We start from the raw sequence: 10,581 nt of genomic DNA, 5'->3' as shown, positions 1-10,581 counted from the left end.
GGATATAACATTTATTAGAAGTTCAGAGCTTAAACCCGGGAAGAAATTCTGTTTCATGCAAGAAGCTGAGAGGTTCTGAGGTATAAAGGGGGAAAAAGGAAACATTAGGTTCACTCTTCACTCCCAAGTTCATTTCACGAAACTTTGCAGGTTTTCATTCTCTCTTCCTTTATTTTTCCATCCAGCCTTAATTAATGATCTTGTTCCATGCTGATTAATGGGAAATTCTGGACCAGAGCTTGTGCTAAGAAGAAATATTCCTGATGTAGAGGCCTAAGGGAAGGCTCAGAGTCTAAGAGATTAAGATCATGCAGGTTTTAAAGTAAGTTTCACCTTGAAGCAGGGTGCCTCTGTAGCATTAAGGTTTTCTTGACATTATTTTTCACTTCTGAAGCATAAGGAAGAGAAATAGCCAATATGAAGCATTTTCTACCTGGCTTTCTTAGAAAACACAAAATTTTATCAGGCTTCAACAAACTGAGAATGTAATTTAATGAAGAACTAAGGCACAAAGAGTTTTAATAAATGTCTTGCTAACATATTACTCCTAGATTAAAATAAGGCAACAATCATAGAAATTTTAAAATCTTCTTGATAAAAAGAAATCCTCCATATTTTTATAACCTTATTTATAGTGAATGCTCTTTGGTAAGTTAACAAAGAAAAAATACTAGATTATCTACGATAAAAATCAATATTAAAGTTTAAAATTCAAGTAAGTTTTGAAGCACACTATTTTTATCTAAAAATATAGAAAAAGAAAGGTGAATCAGTGTATATTTACATTGTATACATAGCTTATAATCATAGTATATGAATATATATCTATCAATTTTACTTTTGCAATTTATTAATTTATTGAGTAGAACTTGAGTCATATCACTATTGTGCATATAGTATTTAGCATAGCCTCTGACATGGCATTGGAGCCCAATAAATATTACATTAATTAGCTAATTAACCTCTATTACATTTCTACTATGGGCCTAAAACCACTCTGTACAGAGTGGCAATTAAAATTATGAGACATTGCCCATTGTCTCCCAAGAGCCTACAGTTAAATAGGGAATGATTCTCACATAAAGCTATTTTCTCATCAGAAAAGAAATATCTTAGGGTAACAATACAAGATGATAAATATGTGGTTAGGTGTGAACAACTGCACTTAATAACAAAATCAGACAATGGTGTTACATTTCAAAAACTGTAGTAGCATCAGAACAGTTTCTTTCTCTCATGTCCAAAATAGAGGTGTCCGAATTACACAGCTATCAGCAAAATTAAGGCAGTTCCAACCTTGAAGTAGAGATGGCCGAGCCTCCACTCAAGCCCTAACATGCTTCTTTGCTAATGATACCCAAAATCTTGATTGAGACTAACAGGTGTCAGAGTACTTATTTAGATACTGTCTGCATCATCTATGAAGCTAAGATGCCTTCTGATATCTAGAATACTGACATAATACCTAATAATATAAGCAAACTGAAAGACTATCCCATTGTCCTTGCATGGTATGGAGCAGAATTTAGTGAGCCATACGGCTGTCAGTCAGTCTTTTTCCAAAAAAAGGCCAACTTATAGAAAGCAGATAGTACAAAAAGAAATGACCCAATTTTCATGAGAAAAATTGGAGAGCACATTTATTCAAAATTGGTAAAACAAGTAATTAAAAATAAAATAAGCACAGACTAGAATGTGGAGAAGATAATTTTTCTACCAAGTGAAAGTACTTTCTTTATGTCCAAAATAGTTTTGCTGAAAGCAAAGTGCCTTAAAGATTTCCCTTTATTTAATCTAAACCAGTACTTTTTCACAGGTCTATGGAGAAGCTTCAAGAGTCATAAAAAATATTTGATAAAAAGTAAATTTTAAACATATTTTGACTATTTTAAAAACTAGAGAAATGTATAATACAATATGTAGCATATTTTAACACACGGGAGAAACTGCAGTATTCATATTGACTCCTAGGTTAAATTGTTTCTATGTAGACTATGTAAAGCTTCTCTGCCATCTCTATGTATACACTGAGTGGCCAGATTATTATGATCTCTGAACGCATAATAATCTGGCCACTCAGTGTATATCCTATATAATAAAAGGCTAATATGCGAATTGTCCCCTCAACCAGGAGTTTGACCAGCAGGCAGGCTGGCCAACCACCCATGGCCCCTCCCCCTGGCCAGGCTGGCCGGACCCCACCCATGCACAGATTCATGCACCGGGCCTCTAATATTATATATATATATACACACACATACTGAGTGGCCAGATTATTATGCATTCAGAGATCATAATAATCTGGCTACTCAGTGTATATTGAACATCTTGAAAATGTGACATTTCCTGGGAAGTTTACAACTCCTCACTGGTCTCTTTAATTGTTCACACCTCTGCATGTCCACTTCTGTAACACTGGACAAGTGAAAAGAGCACTATAGAGCATCTCAAGATTGTGCTACCAAAATAAATTATTCAAATAAATGGGTTGCTGATTTGATTTAAGACAGTAGCCATAAATTTGAACCAAAAGTCCAAATTTTTTTACAATATCCTTATTAAAAATAATAATAATAAAAAAATAAAAATTAAAAAAAAAATAAAATATCCTTATTCTTTTTTGTGTGTATTTCTTTACAAGTAAGTTCTATAAATTTAAATCTATAAAATAAAATTTTCATTTTTTTATCATATAAAATAAATTTGTATACACATTTTATTCACAAAAGTTATCATTTATAAAAAGGAATTTATGCTAAAAAAAACCACACACATTAGAATTTTGTTTCTTTTGCTTTTAAGAAGACTCACGTATAGTTGTTAATTGTCTAAAGTACCATAACCAAACTATTAGACATTTACCTAAAACAGATTTCATTACTGCTCCATTTAAGTGTCACTATTCACTCTAATATAATTCCTCTATACAAGATCAATATTGACTTTAACAAATGAATTGTCTTCATTGAGCCCCTGTTCATTCTGCTGCATATAATGGTCCCCAGCACCTCCCTCAATATATTGGGCTTTAATAGCAATGTGTTTTCCAGTTTGATTCTGATCTTTCTAATTATTTTGTTCCCTTCACTAATATCAGGGGATTTTTCCCTTGACCATTAATACTGATTCTCTCACCCTAGCCTTTTTGGCTCAGTGGATAGAGCATTAGCCTGTTGGCTGAAGGGTCCTGGATTCCATTCCAATCAAGGGCACATGCCTGGGGTGCAGGCTCAATCCCCAATAGAGGGCTTGCAGGAGGCACCTGATCAATGACCATCTCTCATCATTGATGTTTTTATCTCTCTTTCTCTCCATTCCTCTCAATAAAAAAATAAAAAATAAAATACTGGTATCACTCAGCCTCAGTCCTTGTCTTTTGTAAGCTCTAAACTTTACCCTCAGGACTCTCTCTCTCTCTCTCTCCCTCTTTCTCTCTCTTCTCATCCTGTCCTCTCTCTGCCAGACCTTCCCATTGGACTTCTCATAGCATGGTGGTTTCTGGGTAGTTGCAGTTCTTACATGGCAGCTGGTTTCTTGGAGGCAGAAAGTAGAGGACTTCAGGCTATTCAAAGGTCTGGCTCAGCATCACTTCCTCCATATGCTATTACACTGCCACCTTGATGGGAGATCGTGTGCCCATTGTCATTACCCTGATGTAGAATAAATACCTCCTTCCTCTTCTCCAATTCATCTCTCTCTTTCTTCCGTTAGAAAACTTCCTCCTGTGATTTATTTCTAGATTAACTCCATATCTCTGAGTTCTTATCCCTCAGAACGTAGACACTATTTTCAAATATTATAGGTAATAAGACATTTCTTGCTTTTTGACTGTTCATAATTGAGCCCCTCCATTTCTATTAATAATCCAAATTTATTGGAGTAACCCCTCATTTTTAGAAATTTTCAATGGTTCTAGCCATCTCCTACAAAATAAGCTGTAATGGTCAGGGTTCTCCAGAGAAATATAAACAATAAGGTGTGTGTGCGAGAGGGAGAGAGAGAGAGAGAGAGAGAGAGAGAGAGAGAGAGAGAGAGAGAGAGAGATTTTAAGGAATTGGCTCACATTAGTATGTGGTTTGGTAAGTCCAAAATCTAATGGAGTAGTCGTCAGGCTGGAGACTCCAGAAGTTTATTGTAAGTCCAAAGGCAGATTGCTGTCCACATTCCTTCTTGCTGGGAGGAGTTCTGTCTTTGTTCTATTAAGAACTTCAGTTGATTGGAGGGTAATGTGCTTTCCTCAAACTACATCTATTTAAATGTTAATTTCATCCAAAAAAACACCTTCATAGAAACATCCAGAATAACATTTGACTAAATATCTGAGCACTGTGGTCCAGCCAAATGACGGATAAAATTAGCCATCACAGAAGCCATGCAGACTTATTATTCCTCCCTTGCTTCTCCACAGAGTGGACACCTAATATCAGTTCAGTAAATCAGATGCTCTTTTCTTAGTTGTTAATCTTAAGCAATGAATGCAATGGTATCAGGAAAGTAGGAGGTCATATCCATGACAGCAGAAGTGGAATGGCATCTGATTGTTTCTGCGGCATGACTATTGCTATATTTCTGCTGCCCTGTCTTCTATAGATTCCTTGGTTTCTTTTATTTGATATGCCTGTCATCTTCCCTCCCACTGAGACCAGAGCTTCTAGATATACTTCCAGTAAACTCACTGTTTATTTGCTACTTGTAACCAAGTTACACTTGATACCATATTATGCTGCATATAAGAGTTGTATTGAGGATAATATTATTATAACAATTATTATTGAACCTTGTATATATATTTTGAACAAGAAACATGAGTCCTAGCATAATACTCTGGACAATGTAATACCCAATGTAATTTATTAGCCTGCTTGGCTCATATGCAATAAGGCTAAAATTTTGAGATGCTAAAGGACTTAGGTAGTTCATACAGTAAGCTATCCAGTTTAGTGTTGAGCTCTCTAAACTCTGCTACATTTCACTAGATACTTGAAATGTTTTGGTTATCTACAGAAAAGAATGTTAACAGCATGGAAACTGGAGATGAAAAAAATATCAAAGTTGATTTTTTTCAGAACTACAATTTATTCAAATTGTAAGTTAGAAAGAAGGTAGTTCCATGAAAATTCCATCAATAAATTCCACAAAAGATGGCTAATGGGTACAGCATTTCTTTTTGAGATGATGAAAATGTTCTGGAATTAAAAGTGATGGTTGCACAAGTTCATAAAGACATTAACTACCACTTAAATTGTACACTATAAAAGCATGAATTTTATGGTGAGTGAATTATATTTCAATAATACATTTTTAAAAAGCAATTATTCATGATCTAAATATCTAATTAATGATTCAGGTTATGTGTCTATTTTTAGAAATGTATTATTTATTGCAGACAGAATTTCTGTAATACTGGAGGAAATTTCCAAATCACTGTTATTTATTTCATGGGCAGTTTCTAAACCTGTCAACTTATGTATTCACTTTATGAAAACTTCATCATTCAGATTCCAGGTGAAATCCAGTTGTGGAATTCAGTCATACCTAATGGACACATATTTTATCATATCTGGAGATTTATCTGGCAGCTACTTAGTAAAGTAAGGAGATGGATTGATTCCAACAATATTTGAAGTTGTGCGGTGGGCCAAAGCATCCACAGCACATGAATAAATCAACGACACCTTTCCATGTCTTTGTCATAGCTGGAATACTCAACTATGCTTAGGAGTGGCCGCATCTACACATGTTTAAGACGGAGCATTCACCATTCTTTTGTTTTACTTCCTAGCACCTAAATTGGGACAAATAAAGGTTATATGATAATGATGGTTACCAATAGCACATAAGGAACACACTACCTGCATAGTATTTGCTTATAGTGCTTTGAGAAACAGAGAAGGAAATATTTCAAAGTCCTGAAGCTCAAACTTAAAAAGAAACATTTTATAATAATTCACCTGCTTCCATTAAGAAGTCTGATATAGCTCCCAAGACAGTTCTTTAATAGAGAATATATCTGCCATCTCACTGCAACATGACCAGAAGAGAGAAGAGGAGGAGGAGAATGAGGAGGAAAAGGAAGAAGGAGAAAAAATAGTTGTTAAAATTGGCAACCCACCAAGAGTCATGCTCAGTACTACACTGCATCAAATGGGATTTGGCCATTTTATCTTGTGAGTCTCTCTCTCTCTCTCTCTCTCTCTCTCTCTCTCTCTCTCTCTCTCTCTCTCTCTCCTCCCTCTCTCAAGCAATCTACTTATCATTGTGCCCAAGCTTGATTAGATTTATAGTTTGTTTATCTGAGAGCTCAATGCTTTATTGCATCCAGAAGCCAAAATACGTGCACCTCCACAACCCAGCTGAATAAAACAAACTCATTTTGATCTTTGTGTACAAAGCCATCAGCACTGGTTCAAAGTGTAGCGCAGCCAGCTCTGGACGGCAGATGCAGAGTTCAGCTCTTCTCCCGGGCCCTTGGTTTCAATTAGGCTGTCTGCCAAGTGGCCCATGTGCCTCTGTGTGCTGAAACATTGCTTTGAGGCAGCTTTTTTAAATTAGGAAATAAAGACTTCCCATGTGATTTGCTATATATACAATTTATGACAATTGATTTTTATAGTTAAAATACATACATTTTTAACATATTTCTCTTTCTGCAAAATAGCAGCTTTCTAACGAGAGAAGAAAATTAGCAAAATGTAAATACTGCATTTCATTTAATCTTCCTACGCTGAAATTTACTCAGACGTACATTAAAATGATACTAAAGATCACTGGGTTTCTGAAATAAAAGACTTCTTTGTCTTAAAAGGAAGAAAAGGACAATGGGCTACAAGTGAGCATTTTCTAACTTCTAGGAACTATAAATAGGGGAAAAATAAATAAGAACAAAAAAGAAGCTGGAGACTGGCCAGTTCCTCAACCAGAGTAGATTAATATTTCGTTGCTTTCAGGACCCCTGGGCCTTTTACCTTCTGAACTTTCAAGCACAACCTTATGACCTGGCAGTAGATATAAAAATTACAACTCCAACTTCCAATGTCTAGCTGATTCCTGGTACCACCAGCATGAATCAAATGCACAGCAAACATCTGTGCTTCATAGCCACCAATGCACCCATATGTATGTAAATATAATTCTCATTAAAGATAGCCTTCTGTGGCGAAAACTTAGAAACTATTCCATCTAATTGCCCAAAGCTATAAATAATACCATCCTATTGCTAAATAGCGAAGGAGATCACCAAGTCTGAAGAAGGCGGGATGGGTAGCAATCACCCCATAAGGAAGGTGTAGCCTGTGTAAAAGCCAGGAAACCATGATGGCTTGAAACCTTTTGCAAGCATCCAGCTCAAATCTACGCATGTGTTGGAAGAAGCTCCAACACATGCGTAGATTGAAGACCTGGGCCCATAAACTGACCCACCACTTATCAGATGTAAGCCACTGCCAGTGTCAAGCCAAACTGAAAATAACTGGGCACCAGCACTAGCAACTGAATGATAACCAGCTGTTAGTGGTGACTTTATGCAGGCCCCATACTATGTTAGGCCACTCACACAGCAGGGACACATAAGTGTGTCATACACTTTCTTTCTTTCTTTTTTTTCTTTTTAGTGACCAGATGGTTTTATTGAGTCATTTTCCTGTTTTCTATAAAGCAGAATTACTACATTCCTAAAAATCTTCCCTATTTCTATTTCTAAATTAGAGCATTTTCCATTGCCTCAATGCTTGACCTTAAAAATGTATTGAAAATGATGATACTATGCCTTCTTGAGGAAGAAAATTTCAATAAAAATTGAAAGAAGCCACTAAAAAATGTATCCCTGTTGAATAATTCTTTGGTAAGTTTTTGGGATTTTGTGTGTGTGTGTGTGTGGGGGGTAATCAAAGATAGAAATATATGTCATATCAAAAATAAAATGTTTTTAATGTTTTTCTATCTCAAGTTATTATCATATCAAAAGTTAATAAATTATCTGTATATTTCTTGTTATATTCCATGAAGTACAAAGTGGATGAAATACTTTTTCCTCTTTACCACTTATGAAACATATGCAGACTTAATGCAGCTGAACTAACATTGAACAGATATCTACAGTATTTGCCTGTTTTATTTCTTTTTACCTTTTGATCCCTTTCACCCATTTCTTCCACCTCCCACCTCTGGCAATGAGCAATCTGTTCTCTGTATCTATCTGCTTGGTTTTTGGGTTTTGTTTTGAGGTTATTTTTTTAGATCCACATATAAGAGAGATCATACGGTATTTGTCTTTCTCTGTCTGACATATTTCACTTAGCATAATGCCCCCGAGGTGCAACCATGTTGTTGAAAATGGCAAGATTTCATTCTTCTGAATAATATCCATACATACAGTATAACAACTTCCTTATCCATTTATCCACTGATAAACACTTAGGTTATTTCCATATCTTAACTATCTATAATAATAAAAGCATAATATGCTAATTAGACCAGACAGTTGAATGACCTTCCTGATGAAGCAGGGGCTGTGAGGGCCGAACCCCTTGCACAAATTTTGTGCATCGGGCCTCTAGTTGTAAATAATGTTGCAACAAACATAGGTGTGCATATATCTTTTCAAATTAGTGTTTGGATTTCTTCAGATAAATATTCAGAAGTGGAATTGCTGACTCATATGGTAGTTCCATTTTTTAATTTTTGAGGAAACTCCCTACTGTCTTCCGTAGCAGCTATACCAATTTACACTCCCACCAAGAGTGCACAAATGTTCCCTTTTCTCTACATCCTTGCCAGCACTTTTATTTCTTGTCTTTTTGATAACAGTCATTCTATTCAGTGATATTTCAATGTTTGTTTTTTTATTTGCACTTTCCTAATAATTAATGATATTGAGCATCTTTTCATATAATTATTGGCCATCTGTAGATCTTCTTTGGAAAATATGTCTATTCCAATCTTCTTTCATTTTTTTAATCAGATTGGTTTTTTGCTACTGAGTTGTATTAGTTCTGTATATATTTTAGATATTAACCTTTATCAGATGTATGATTACAAACATTTCTGCCTTTTGTCTTTTTATTTTGTTGATGGTTTCCTTTGTCGTGCAGAAGCTTTTTAGTGTGAGAAAGTCCCACTTGTTTATTTTTACTTCTGTTGTCAGATTTAAAAAGTCATTGCCAAGAGCTATGTCAAGGAGCTTACCACCTATTTTTTTCCTAGGAGTTTTATGGTTTCAGGTTTTAAGTTCAAGTCTTTAGTCCATTTTGAATTAATTGTTGTGTATGGTATAAGATAGCCATCAAGTTTCATTGCTTTGAATGTAGTTTTACAGTTTTTCCAACACTATCTATTAAATAGACTGTCCTTACCCAAGTATATATTCGTAGCTGCTTAGCTGTAAATTAATTGACCATTTATGTATGGGATTATACCTGGCCTCTCTATTTTGTTCCATTGATCTATGTGTCTGTTTTAAGCAAATACCATATTGTTATAATTTCCATAGCTTTGTCATATAGTTTGAAATCAGGGAGCACAATGCCTCTGGTTTTGTTCTTCTTTCTCAAGATCGCTTTAGCTATTTGGGTTGGATTTTTTTGTTTGTTTTTTGCAAATTTTAAGTTAATTTGTTCTATTCTTTGTAAAATGCCATTGATATTTTTATAGGGATTTCATTGAACCTGTATATTGCTTAGGATAGCATGAACATTTTAACAATATTAATTCTTCCAAACCATAAGCATTCATATTTTTCCATTCAGTTGTGTCTTTTTCAATCTCTTTCATCAATGTATAGTTTTCAGTGGAGAAATCATTTACCTCCTTGGTTACATTTATTCCTAGGTATTTTATTCTTTTTGGTACAGTTATAAATGGATCATTATCTTATTTTCTCTTTCTGATGGTTTGTTATTTGTGTATAAAACACAATTGATTTTTGTATATTGATTTTGCATCCTGCAACTTTACTGAATTTTTTTATTAGTTTTAACACGTTTTGGTGGTATCTTTAGGGCTGTCTTTATATAAAATTATGTCATCTATAAATATAGATAGCTTTGCTCTTCTGTTCTGAATTGGATGCCTTTTATTTCTTTTTCACCTAATTGCTGTGGTTAAACTTTAAAACCATTGAGTAAAAATGGTAACAGTGGGCATCCTTGTCTTTTTTCCTACTCTCAGAGGAAAACAATTTATCTTTTTACCATTGAGTATGGTGTTAGCTGTGGGCTTGTCATATATAGTCTTTATTATTTTGGGGTATTTTCCCTCTATATCCAGTTTAAGAGTTTTTCTCATTAATGGATGTTGAATTTATGTTGTCCCATAAGGCTCCTACTCTATCTTCACTTTATTTCATCCTTTTCTTATTTTTACTGCTCTGATTGGGTGAGTTCCGCTGCCTTGTCTTTGAGTTGACTGATTCTTTCTTCTGTTTCATCTAGTCTGATGTTGAATCCCTTTAGTGTATTTTTCAGTTTAGTTCTTGTATTCTTCAACTCTGTGACTTTTATTTGTTTTCATTTTAAGATGGTAATGTGCTAAGATCCCAAACTCACCTCCTCTCACAGACACACTGTGTCTACAGCTACAAATGGA

This window comes from Eptesicus fuscus, chromosome 10 (assembly GCF_027574615.1).
Source record: "Eptesicus fuscus isolate TK198812 chromosome 10, DD_ASM_mEF_20220401, whole genome shotgun sequence".
NCBI lineage: Eukaryota > Metazoa > Chordata > Mammalia > Chiroptera > Vespertilionidae > Eptesicus > Eptesicus fuscus.
This window is presented reverse-complemented; position numbering follows the sequence as displayed.